Here is a 14,388-nt window from a genome sequence, read left to right as displayed (position 1 = left end):
AGCTCCAAAAGGTTTTTATTGGTCCTCCATTATTTCCGCACTCGTTAACCCTGCGTGATTGCTATGCTCAACATGTTAGTACAAAATGCATGCCAGTGTGATCCTTTAATTGATTGGTTAGTTCATGGAAAGCCCCTACTTGCTTGCTTATATAAATTGCAGTGTAATGGCAATAAAGTGGAGCTGCCCTGACAGAACCCCTGCCATGGCTGGGTGTCTCTTTCACGGGCCTGGGTTGGTGGGCAGCAGGCTCACTTTTCCCCGAGATCCCTCGGTCCCAACACCGGGGGTAATCCTGTCGGCTCCTTCTCCTTCTGGGTCTGCGGGAGGACCCCAGGCGTGCCCCCGCAAATTCAGATTCCAAAAGGAAGAAGTAAAGTTAGCCCTAAAGAAGAGTGGCCCAACAGTGAGCCCCTTGGATTCTAGCCTGAGTCACCAAACCGTATTGAGGTATCACCTCCCACAGAGGATGGCCCAGCTTTCTCTTCCATTCATTTATGATAACACTATTAATGGCTGTGAAGTAGAGAATACTGTCTACAAATGCCACTGTCTACAAAATTAAATAAAAGTGATGAGGTGTGATTCTTTTTCCTCTAGAATAATATCTACCCAAGACATTAAATCTGACTCAGGTTAACTAAGCAGCTCCCTTTTTCTTTTTTTAGGTAAGAACAAGAAAATATTCATGACATTCATTTATAACAATCCAAGTCCTTCAAATGATGAAATTAAGCACATTATGTTGGAAGCCATTGAGTAAAGAGAGAAATTATTTAGTTCTTGTATCAATCAAATACCTTAGTAAACTTGTAAACTATAAGACATTTTAAAAATTCTCAGGAGTGGGAAACATGGAATTGGATCATTACACTTAAATATCATCACAGTATCTGGGGAGAAGATTTAATCTGACAGACCTGGGCTGATATTCCTCCTGCATGTGGCAGCATCTTTCTTCTCCTCCTTAAGTCTAGTTTTGAGAAATCCATCGGGCACACACATTCAAAACACCCTAATGGAAACTTGTGTAATAAGTGCCAAAAAAGATGGTCTTGTTTTTAAACATTATAATATCTTACAGATACTAAATAGCTATTTTCCATTTCTGTGGTTTTAAAATTACAAAGAGAATAATAATTCTGGTTTTTGGTGAGACTCACCCACTCAAAAGAGGGGGGCAGGCAAAAAAATACAACTGTTCCAATAGCTGTCTTTCTCCAGTGTTTTCTTTCTAGACTATACTCATTTTTTGAGGCTCTGGGGCCTCCAAGAAGTAAAGAATAAATAGCTGCTGGTGCCTGCTTTATTAAAAACACGATATAAAATATTGTAGTTGACAAATGGAACAGGAAGAAGTCTGTGGAGAAACACATTTTACTGTGAGGTCACAGAGAAAGGATGGCTAACTCTGAGGCGAGTAGAAAGAAAAAAAATCCTCTTAAAATAGAGATCCCTATTCTATCCTTTTACAATGGAAATAAATCTCTTTTTTATATACATAAGAAAGATGGGAAAGGGATGCACACCAATTTTTTTTTCCTTCTGCTTTTATTATACATGAAATTATAATTAAACACAAACTGAGCAAAGTGGGTAGCTGGTATGTTTCCAAATTCCACTACCCATGAGCTGGAAGGGCAAATATGAAATACTAAAGCACGGTTTTTCAAAATTGCGAATTACTTGCTGGATTATTTGTTAGAAACTGCAATTAGGTATTTCATGACACCACCAGTCTACAGAAAGAAAAAAAAAAAAAAAACAGCTTTTACTCTATGCAGTTTGGAGGGTTGGCTTTATTTTTAGCTACACATATTCAATAATTTGCAAAGGCATTTTGAGAGCTCCGTGGTTTTTCTTTGTATTTTGATTATGTGCAGGGAGGGAACATTTCTTATTTAACTACCCATCGCAATACATATCCAGAGTGTGTGTTCTCACGTTGCAGTTACCGCCATGAAGGGCAACCGCTGTAAATAAGTGTGGTGAAACGAAAATACATTCCCTTGTGTGATTTTTGTGGCTAAAATCTTTTATAGTAATGGGATACCAAAATAACAACCAGATGCAAATACAAACGTGTGTTATAAACCCAAAGCCGCTCTACTTATATCCTTGGATGACTTAGAACAAAAAGTAATCTTTCTGTTCTCCGTAGCATTTCTGCAATATTCCAAGTCATGAAGAAGAATAGTTGTCAGGGTTCATGAATAAACAAACAAAATGAAACAAACAAAAAACGCTAAAGAATTGGGAAAAAACTGAAAGCAGACATTGTTCTTAGAGCATAAAGAAGTGTGGAAAGGCTGGATGAACTCTGTATATTTCTTTACCCTTCCTTTCTAGCTCTGCTCTTGTTTGCATCAAAGATGCTAATTGTGCTCATTAGCATACATTAGCAAATGCTAATGAGTGTTTTCTAAAGAACAAAAGGCTGTGGGGGCAGGGTAGAGTCAGGATAAAGACTTAGTTGTGAGCGAAGGGGCTGCAACAAAAGACTGAGACAGAAAGGAAAAAAAATGAGAGCATCATAGGACTTGGATTTGTAGTTTCCTGATATTTGGAAGATTTGTCTGTCTGACAAAATAGCAATAGCACCAAGAAGGATGAAATGATGTACTTTATTATTTTCTAAAAAAGGAAAAAAAGGAGAGAGAGAGAGAGAAAGCAAGTTATTAACTGGAATAAATCTTTTTTTTTCCTTGCTCTTTAGCTGTTACAGGAAAAGGACACTTTGTAGGATTTGTTACCCAACTAGGGATATTAGTTAACATAGTTATAGCTGAATGAAAAGGAATTCTGAAACCTAGGTGTCCTAGTGAGTTTATAAAGAATAGTGACTTGCCCATCCACCGTGCATTCCAATTTTTCGTCTCACAGACTCAACTTACAATATTCAGGGAAACTAAATTCATAAATAGTTTGTATATGGTCTATAATTATATTAAAATAGTTCACATAGAATGTGGTATGTGTGTTAATTTATATCCTAAGAGCAAATAGTTAATATTTGAGTACTCTAGTTAGTAATCCACATATAACAAAGATTTAACATCTGAAAGACTCTAGTCAGAAGCACTTCAGCCGTTCCTATCTTAAATTAACACTAGATGGTTTATTAATCAGAATGCTTTTTAGAAGTAAATTTTGTGAAATTAAATGTGATCAACATATGTGGATTGGCTAGAAATATTATTTCTTCCCCTTGTCCTTGTATGCACAGGGTCAGAGAATATGCTAGCCTCTATAATCTTCTCTTGGAATGGTAGGTACCCTAGACCTAGGAGTCCCAGGTGGCCCTTTGTTTGGCCACTTGATGGAGGATTTTGTTATTTGATAAAATCGCTATGAAGTAGGCATTATTATGCCCATTTCCAGATGAGTAAGCAGAGAATTAGACAGGATAAGTGAATGAATAGATAGCCTCAGCTCACACAGATAATAAATTACAGATCTGAGCTTTGCCTTGAAGTCATCCCAAATCCATCATAGGGCTGGCCGGTTAGCTCAGTTGGTTACAGGACAGCCTTGTAACACCAAATCCATCACAAAGGCCTATTGATTTTACAGCCTTGATCTATCTGTTTCCCTCAGTCACCACTGTCAACACCACAGAAAGGATACCATCTCTTCTTTCCAGGAGTACTGAATTTACCCCTCTTACCCCATCCAATCCATTTTCTGTGCTGTGTCCCATTGCAAATAGTCATGCATTCAATTTTATATTTACTTCTTAGATTACGTTTGGTTGTTTGTTCAGTCAATATAGATACTACAAAGTTTTACGACTACATCATATTGCCTCTTCATAACACCCAATAGGGTAAATATTATCATCTCTAATTTTTTAGATGCTTTGACAGAAGAATTAAAAATAAAATAAAATAGAAAATGCAGTTAGAACTTTGATATTCTCAAGGGAGTATGACTTTTTTAAGAATCACCAAAACTGCCATCCATTGTAGAATGTCATGAGGCAGTAAAAGTTTTTCCTAAAATATTATTGCCATAAATTGAATGTTTATTTACCCTCAAAATTCATATGTTGAAAATGTTGAAACCTAACCCCCAATATGATGGTTATTAGGAGGTGGGGGTTTTGGGGGGTTATTAAGTTAAGAGGTAGAGCCCTCCTAAATGGATTAGTGCCCTGATAAAAGAGGCTAGGAGACTTCCCTCACCTCTCCACCATATGAGGACACAGCAAAAACATTGGCCATCAATGAACCAGAAAGTGGGCTGTCACCAAGCACTAAATCTGCCAGTGCCTGAATCTTTGCCTTCCCAGCCTCCAGACGGTGAGAAATAAATTTCTGTTGTTTATAGGTCACCCAGTCTATAGTATTTTGCTACAGCCCCCCAAAAAAACTAAGACAATTACACATTGCTTTTTTTTTTTTTTTTTTTTTTTTTTTGACGTCTGGCTAAGTACGGGTATCCGAATCCTTGACCTTGGTGTTACAATGCATTTATTGCATTCTGTGCAAGTAAGAAATGATTTGGTTTAAGTGAAGCCAGAAAGGAAACAGGAAATATAAGAAGGTAGATGAGATGGTGAGAGAGAGAGAGAGAGAGGACCACAGACCGAGGCAAATATTCTAGAATCAAGAAATAGAGATCTAGAGAGAAAGTCTTGAGGGAAGAAGAGAAAGCAGATAATTACACTTGCCATTTATGCTAAACATAATGAGATCTTAAACACAAGGGGAAGAAAGTGTACCCATTTGCACCAACTAAAAGACTATTGTAAATATAATACAAAAATGGGAGTCATGCATTGTAGGTAAAAGTATGCTTCTTTATAAAAGGGGCAAACGAGATTCTTTTGGGTCAAATATAATAGGAGCTCATAAATAAGAGAACATTGATTGAAATATGATGGATTTTAGAGGAAAGAAAAAGTAAGGAACTAGGTAAATATGAACTTTTCTTTCCTGAGATGGGAGTTGAGAATGCTACAAAATAATTTTTTTGTTCCAACACACACATATGGGTCTAGCATAGACACTAAGGGAAATATTACTAGAATAAAGAAAAAAAATTTGTGTTTGTGATCTCATTCCTGGGTTCATCTTGGTTATTAAATATTTTACACAAAGATTAAAATTAGGGATTTCTAATTATCTTACTTGCTAAAAAATATCAAAATCAAAAGTGGTCAAACTGTGTCTCTCACAAGGACCAACCAATTCCTGAGTGGAACTGATAACTCTGTGAAAGACATAATAGAATATAGTCTGTAAGAATGGAATTGAGAAAGCTAAAAATGTAAAGAGCTAAAAACAATTACGACCCTTTTCTGTGCCAAGTACTTTCCAACTACTCTCACTTCATTTTATGCTTATAATAATACAATAAGATAGTTATTACCAGCACTATTTTACGGGTGAGAAATCTGAGGCTCAGAAAAATTAACTGACTTGCTAAAGTCTGCACAGAAGAAAGTGACAAAACTAGAATTCAAACCCATAGGCATGAATTGAACTCCAAAACCTATGTTCTTTGAGAACATAATTCATTATTTCTCTAAGGTGGAGCATTGTCTTCAATGTGGAAATGGACAAGCTAACACAAGATACACTTCCAAAATTTATCTATGCCTGAAGAGACTGACTGTTGAAATTAATACATTTAAGTTCAACTTCCTCATTCTGTCGAAGAAATTTAGGACACATATAGATCAAATGATTTGCCAAAAAACATATAACCAGGGCCGGCCCGTGGCTCACTCAGGAGAGTGCGGTGCTGATAACACCAAGGCCCCGGGTTTGGATCCTATATAGGGATGGCCGGTTCGCTCACTGGCTGAGCGTGGTGCTGACAATACCAAGTCAAGGGTTAAGATCCCCTTACTGGTCATCTTTAAAAAAAAAAAAAAAACATATAACCTATAAGTGGCATAACCAAGATTTATATTTTGGTCTTCTATTTCCACACCAGTGTTGTTTTTAAACCATGATGACTTAATTACCTTCACTAGAAAATATCACCCAAAAGATGCAAGTGTCTCTGATAAAATCAACAATAATGAATGCAAGCAACTAATTTCATGGTGAGTCTGATATAGAATGTATACTCCTACCTAGATCCAAATTCAGGATCTTGCTATCAACATCATGGGCAAAGGCTGGTAAAAACGTAAATGCATGGAAACCACAAATTTGCCACATTTTATTGGTTAGACTAAAGCTCATTCGTCTCAGCACCTGTCACAGGATCTTGTTCAGAACTTTAACATAGCAGGTAGTTACTGGATACTTGTTCAATTGATGATTTATCAAAGCCAGAATGAATGCCAGACAGAAAAAGATGGGAAGACCAAAACACCAGTCTGTTTCTAGAGCAGATTATATTGTGAAAAGAGGCAATCCCCACATTTTCCAGAAGCATGTGATGTGGGCAGAATTGGGAACAGAATAGGATATTAGTAATTAATTGTCCCTATCTGAGCCATATTCTAAGGATAACCCCATCCAATGTCACTAAGTAAATATGTATTGAGCGTCTACTCTGTGCAAGGCCTAGTACCCAGTATTAGAGAGGATGCATGCGTTAGTAAGAGAGTATGGAAATTAATTTTGTTTGTCAATTTGACTGGGCCACAGGGTGCCCAGATTTTTGGTTGAACATTACTCTGGGTGTGTCTATGAGGATGTTGCTGAAAGAGATTAACATTTGAACTGGTAGACTGAGCAGAGTCCCTTCCCAATGTGGGCAGGCCTCATCCAATTCATTGAAGGCTGGAATAGAACAAAAGACTAAGCGAGGGAGAATTCTCTCTCTCTGCCCGACAGTCTTTGAGCCAGGACACCGTCTTCTCCTGCCTTCAGACTAGAACTTATACTATTGGCTCTCCTGTTTCTCAGACCTGAGGACTGCAGACCTTGAAATTTCTTAGCCTTTAGGAGCCAATTGCTTCTTTTATATTCATATGAGAGTACTTCAAAAAGTTCATAGAAAGATTCATATTATCTTTTAATTCTATTTTCCCACAAACTTTTAGACCTATGAGAGAGAGAGAGAGAGAGATCAGGTTTATTAGAGAATTTCAGAATATTTGCTTTTTGTTACTTTTTTTTTCAAATATTTCTGGAAATAGGCAAAAGATTAACCAATATAAATGAGCATACATTTCACTATCCAATTTTCATTGGATTAATCCTAATTTCCTCAAAATCACGGTCACGAGAAACAGAGTTTATTTCTATAATTGGTCTATTACTGAGAAATATAAATAAGAAAGAAGAACTTTTATTCCTCTGGGTCCCTAAGACTATTGCATTGATACCACAGAACTAGAAAAGACAACTACAAGCTTTTTGGTTGGCAGCTGGCTCTGGTAGAAAGAGTCTGTGTTTCTGAGTAAGACAGAGCCATGTTTGAGTTCTGACTCTTTCGCAATTTTATGCCATTTTATACTCTGGATAATCTGTTTAAACTCTCCATGCCTTAGTGAAAGGAAAAGTAATAACCATTACATTGGGTTGCTGTGAGAACTAAATATAATAATAAGTGCATGTAATATATGTAAGATGATAATAGTCTACGAAGGATGTTCAAATGTTTTAACACATACCTATGCACAAATTCTTCACATCTCTCATCTAAAATTCTAGGAATATAAGGAAGACACGTTCACTCTGAGCTTTCTTTACCTTAATACCTCAGATACTGTAAGAAGGAATATTGCCATAATATGTAGTCCAAGATGATATTAAGGGCCACTTCACCAAAAGATAAAGACTAGAAATAAAATACTACCCTAAACTCTTGCCTCTTGGTAATCTTAGCTCCTATGATGTCAACCAATTCTAAAAGCAGAGGCAGCCAAATCCAGACTTGTCACACTGCCAGAGCCAATGGTCAGTTTTCCCATTCAATTTTTTCTTGCTAGCAATTGAAGGAGCAATTCTATCCAGGCTTAGGTTGATCAATAAACAAAGGACCAGCAGCCATTTTGAATATTAGTCTTTCAGTGTCACAGAAATTATAAAATCAGTTCCATGCAAAGAAAGAGACAAGAATCAATGGAGTCTGGAATTTGTATGGCCTCCCTCACCCAGCTTCAGAATTCCTTTTCTTGGCAATACTCTGGTATCTGGAGGAGAGGTTGTCATGACTATGTGTCAACAGAAAATAAGAGGCATGTGGTGGGCAGCACGTAGTAAGACCTTGACAGTCTGTAAAGTCCACTAAGTCTGGACCTTGTCCTGGCTAAGACATTTGGTATCCTGATTATAAGTGATTTTTTATTTTCAGTTGAAGGTAATCAATTTCATCTTGATTAAATGCCAGAGGGTTGAAACTATAATTGTAACTATCACATTCTGCAGGGAAGGGCGATGGTCTAAGATCTAAACCTCGTCTCTTAACAGGCTGGAGGAAAGGAGGAAAGAAAGCCAGTATTGGTGACGAGAGACCCCTCTAAAGAAGCAACAAACAAGTGCAGGTGCTCGTTATTTTTTTAATTCCCCATTATCTCTTTCTTTCTCTTACATGGGATGGAATCACTTTGCTTATTGAGACAAGCCACATCCTAATTCCAGAAAATAAGAACAGACTACACTAAACCCAGTTTTCTAATTTTAATATAGTATATTTTTCAGATGATTGGAGGTAGGACTAAAATTCTAATGGTAGCCTCAGAAGCTACTCAGCCTCCCTAATATATTCAAGTGTTCCCCAGGAAACTAGTTCATAGCTCATACCCAGCTAGAGTAGACGTTCACCTGTGGATCTTCAAGGTGATCTTACCACCTAGACATTCAGCAGAACTCTTCAGTCCCACCTGTCTCACCTGTCATGAAATCTCACTGTGAATGTATGTGCACACAGATGTGTGTGTGTGTGTGTGTGTGAGAGAGAGAGAGAAATACACAGAGACAGAGACAGAGAGAGACAGAAAGAGAGGGAATTTTTAAAGATTTGGTGAAAGATTTCAGAATCCTGGTTTTCTTTTCCCTACTTCCGCATTCTTCTCAGCATCTATCAACAGCAGGTTAATTCTAAACAACAATTCGTGTCAATTGTCTGTGTTTAGTAAAGCTGTTTGCTCACCCTGAAGCACAATTTTCACCAATAGTCTGATGGTTAGCTATGAGATCGGCCTATTTTTTATCAGCTCAGCCTGGCAGCACTGAGAGTATATTTTAACAAATACCATGGACAAAGACTGTCAGTTTTCCTCTTCAGTCTGTGGTGCTGAATCCTGCCACTGTCTCCAGACCCCTTCACCTGTCTCCCAAATCCTGGAAGATTTCTAACATGGAAAAAAGGCCGAGGCAATGCTTCTCAAACTTTGATATGCATCATCATCACCTGGAGAGATGGTGAAAACACAGGTTCCTAGGCCTTACTCACAGAGATTTTGGTTTCATAGGTCTGGGTCGGCCCATAACTGGCTTTTCTGAAAAAGCTTCTGGGTGACGTTGATGCGGCTGGTGGTTCTTTGGGAGTCACTGCTTTAAGACATCCTGAGGAAGTAGGAAAAGTTAATAAGCACCTGCCACCTTTTTACCTGGAAATTGTCTGTCTATCCTTATGCCAGTCTCACACTGTGTTGATTACTACAGCCTTATAATGAGGCTTGAGAGCAAGTATGTCTTCCAACTTTGCTCTTTTTCAGAGATAGTTTGCTTCTTATAGGTCCTTTGCAATTTCATATAAATTTTAGGATCAGCTTGTTAATTTGTGCAAACATTTTAAAAAGCCTACTGGGATATTGATTAAAATTGTGTTGAATCAACTTAGGGAGAATTTGTATCTTAACAATATTGAATCTTCCAATTCACAAACGAGGTATATTGATTTATTTCTGCCTTCTTTAATTTCTTGCAGCAATGTTTTATAGTTTACAGTTTTCAAGTCTTACACCACTTTGGTCAGATTTGTTCCAAAGTATTTTATAATTCTTTTTTCTGATATTGTAAATGATATTTTTAAATTTTCCATTTCTGACTGTTGCTTGCATATGTTGGTCTGTGCTTTTGTTTCCTTGGAATGTCTTTTTCCGGTTTTGGTATCAGAGTACCACTGGCCTCAGAGAAAGTTAAAAAATATTCTCTCCTATTCAATTTCCTACAAAAGTTTTTGCAGAAATAGAATTACTTCTTTCTTAAACATTAATATGCCATTCCAGCTTTCTTTTGATTAATTTAATATATTATGTCTTTGTCTACTCTATTATCTTTTACCCGTTTGTAACTTTATACTGAAAGTGGGTTTCTTATGGGCAAGATATAGTTGAATCTTGCTTTTTAATCCAATTAAACAATTTCTAATTTTAATTGGGGTGTTTAGACCACTTACATTTAATATCTATGTGCTTAGGTTTAAATCTGTCTTCTTGCTATTTCGTTTTGATTTGTCCCATTTCTTTTTTGTTTCTGCTTTCCTCATTTTCAGCCTTCTTTTGGATGAATTGACTTTTCCAATGATTCCATTTTATCCCTTTTTATGACATGCTATCTATAACTCTTTGTGGTATTATTAAGTGGCTGGTTTAGGGTGATGGGGTTCAGAAACTTTACCCCAAAATATGGCACCTTGGCATATCAGATATTGTAACCTGCAGAAGTAGGAATGTCATGGTCACCCTTTTCCCCTGAAGCAGGTCATAAGAGTTCATTTCCTCCTGTAAAAGTTCCCTCCCCTATACCTGGAGGAAATGAACATCCTTATCTCTGAAGACAAAGGATCACAGAGAAGAATTTGAACAAAGAGGCCTTGTTAAGTTTCTCTCAGTTTATTATCATTAGGTCATACCCCCTTTGTCCTATTGTATTTCTCTACAACTATCCAATTCTTCATGAAACCTATCATAAAAATACTTAGGTCTGTTTCTTTGGGGCTTCTTTCCTTATGAAGGCTCCCATGTCACATAAAACTTACATTAAGTAATTGTGTATGGTTTTCTCTTATTAATCTGTCTGTTTATGGGGACTCAGACATAAACTTAGGCTGGGTAGAGAAAAAGACCTTTTTTCTCTCCTAAGAGGATCAAGTGGTCTTTAGTCACAGTCTACCTTTAAGTGATATTATACCATTTCATGTAGAGTGCAAAACCTTTTACCAATATGTTTCCATTTCTTCCCTTCCAGACTTTGTGCTACTGTTGTCATACATGTTTTGAATTTACTAATCTTTTCTTCTACCATGTCTAATCTGCTGTTAATACCATGCAGCGTATGCTTTATCTCAGACATTGTAGTTTTCATCTGTAGAAGTTTGCTTTTGTCCTTTGAATTTCTGCTATGTCCCTATTTAATCTTTCCTCCAGCTTCCTGAACATGTGTAATGCAGTTGTAATCAGCTGTTTGTCTACTAATTGAATCATCTGTGTCATTGATAGGGCAATTATGTTTAATTGATTTTCCCCTTATGGGTATTTTCATACTTCTTTATATTCATAGTAATATTTGCATGATAGACATTATGAATTTTTCCTTATTGGGCACTAGATTATTTTATACTTCTATAATTACTCTTCAGCTTTGTTCTGGTATGCATTCGAGTTATCTGAAAACAGGTTTATCCATTAGGGTCTCATTTTTAAGCTTTGTTAGATTGGATCAGAGCAACATTTGGTCTAGGGCTGATTTTTCTCAACTGTTGAGGCAAAATCCTTCTAAATGCTCTACCTGGTGTCCTATGGATTATGAGATTTTATACTCTTGCTGATGGGAAGAGGAACTATCCCCAGACCTGTGTGAGCTCTAGGGATTGGTTCCTCTAATCCTTTTGGGTGGTTCTTTCTCCAGCCATATGCATACACTGATTATTACTTGAAGAGTCAGCTGGAATGCTCTGCAGAACTCTAGAATGCTCTCTCTCTGTTCAGCATTCTCTAAAACTCTTCCTTGTGAATTTAGCTCCCAGACTCTCAGTTCTAACTTAACTCAAAGAGATCACTAGTTTCCATTTGTACCCCAGCTCTGCACCATGGCCTGGAAACTCTCCACACAGTAAGTCGGATCAATCATAGGGTTCACCTCATTTGTTTTCCATCTCTCAGAGGTCATTATCATTTGGTGTGAGATATAATATCTTGAAAATCGCTATTTCATATACTGTTCATTTCTTTTATTTGTTTCCCATGGGATAGTAAACTCAGTATCTGTACTTCATCTTGGTCGCAATGAAAAACGTAATTGTGCTACATGTTCTACAGATCTCTAAGTTGAGTTCTTTTTTTCCAGTCACATGGGGAAAAACAGGAGTCAAGAGCCTGGCTGCCCCCTATCTTTTTCTCTTTCATTTTGCATGTGTGCTACATGTTCTACAGATCTCTAAGTTGAGTTCTTTTTTTCCAGTCACATGGGGAAAAAAAGGAGTCAAGAGCCTGGCTGCCCCCTATCTTTTTCTCTTTCATTTTGCATCGGATCACTTCCAGCTGTGTAGAATTATTGATTTTTAAGAGAAGGGTTATGTCAAAATTAACTGTGCATCCACTTTATAGAAATAAAGTCTATAAATATTTTAATGACATGCAGAAATGTTTATGATATAAATCATGCAAAAAGATTATAAAAATTCTATATATTATAGGATTAAGATAATTTGAAATAAATGTTTTATGCATAAATAAAAAGCTGAGACAGAATATGCTAAAATGTAAGCAGCCATATCTACAGAAGATTGTAAGGTGTTATCTTTTTCTTTAAACTCTTTCTGTATTTTCCAAATTATTACAGTAGGTGTGTATTACCTTTAAAAATGCAAATTGCATTTTGGTTCTGATTTTGTTATAAGCAACAGAAACAGACTAATATACATGAAATCAGTCTCATAGAAGTGTTAGGTTTGTTAAATAAGTTAAACGTATGTGACAATGCCTAGTGTTTAGAAGGCACTCAAATCTATATTAATCTAATACTAATAATTATCAGAGTGTATTAGTCTCATCTGAGGAGCTATAAAGTAAATAAGTTATTTTCCTTTTATTCCCTAATGTCACAGTCTAGCTAGGAGAAAATATATTTACAAATAAAAGAGTTGGTGTGAGGTGGAATATAATTAAGTACCCTGATATTTAAAGTCAAGGACAGGAGCTGAGAGAAAGGAGGCATCTCAGGCAGCTGAAAATGAAATTTCAGGGAGAATTGCTTGAACTAGACTTAAACTGAGTATCTATATGTAAGGAGCTTAGAGGGTGTCACTTCTATCCTAACAATAAGAAAAAAGCCGAACAAACTAAAAATCAACAACTTTTTAAAAATCTGTCAAAATCAACAACTCTTTTTAAATCTGTCAGTAGAATTAATAAATAGGAAGGATAGCCCATTTGGGGTAAAGAGGGGGTGGGAATTTATAGCAATAGGAGCCTGAGCAATTTAAAATCGACAAAGGTTAAAAATGTCAGGGTCTACAGAGAAAACCCTGTGATGGTTCTATTCCTGTCTCAATTTTAAGCAGACTAAGTGGATAAGTCCACTTAAACATGTGGATTGTATTTACGTTTTTGTCTCCACTCCATCTCAGCATCCAACTACATATGGGTAGTGAAGGAATTGTTTTGTATTGTTTTGTTTTGTTCTTCGTTTGTTTGCTTTTGCAGCTGGCCAGTACACGGATGGAACCCTGGACCACGAAGGAATTTTAAAAGGTATAAACCCACAAGGCAAAAGGCATGAGGAACATCAGCAGATGAGAGATTTCTACATCTTTTTGAAAATGAGAAAACAAACAAAAAAAAGAAGATTCTGATTTATCCAGGAAACCAGTGTAGTGAGGTGTCAATCAAGAGGAAGGACGCTGACTTACATTGCAGAATCTAGGGATCAGATCTTAGAGTTCTTAGAGGGTCTTAGAGATCTTCAAGGAGGGAGAGGGCAGAAATGACACATGGGATAGAAAACTGCCCCAACAAGAAAATCAACCTGGAAATTTCCTTTGCCACTTCCACCTTACCGAAGATGCAAAAGCAGACAGATAAATGGAAAAATCAAAAACTACCAGCTCTCACTAGTTCTCCTACCCTGCTTTAGTTTTCTTAATAGCATTTTTGCCACCTAATGTTATTTTATCTAGTTATTTGTTGCTTGATCAACTGTTTATTTTCCAACATGCAAATAAGTTCCAGGAAGGCAGGGTCTTTGCCGATCTTCTCCAACTCCTTATTGTCAGTGCCTGACAAATGGTAAGCACTCAGTAAATATTTGTGGCATGAATGAATGAATGGATGGATGAAAAAATGAGTGAACCAATCAATAATATTAAAAATAAGGCTATTACACAGTAATTTCCTTCCAGTCTCAGATTGGCCACATCTTCTCCTAAGTCTTCAGCCTTTGGATTAGTATAGGAAACTTTTCCTAGAAGAAGGAAGAACATGAGCAAAGTCACAAAGAAGAAGGGGGCACAAAGTGTGAAGAAGATAGGGATTTG

This window comes from Galeopterus variegatus, unplaced genomic scaffold, assembly GCF_000696425.1.
Source record: "Galeopterus variegatus unplaced genomic scaffold, G_variegatus-3.0.2 Scaffold2445, whole genome shotgun sequence".
In the NCBI taxonomy this organism is placed as follows: domain Eukaryota; kingdom Metazoa; phylum Chordata; class Mammalia; order Dermoptera; family Cynocephalidae; genus Galeopterus; species Galeopterus variegatus.
The sequence above is the reverse complement of the archived record's forward strand: the minus strand, read 5'-3'. Positions refer to the sequence as shown.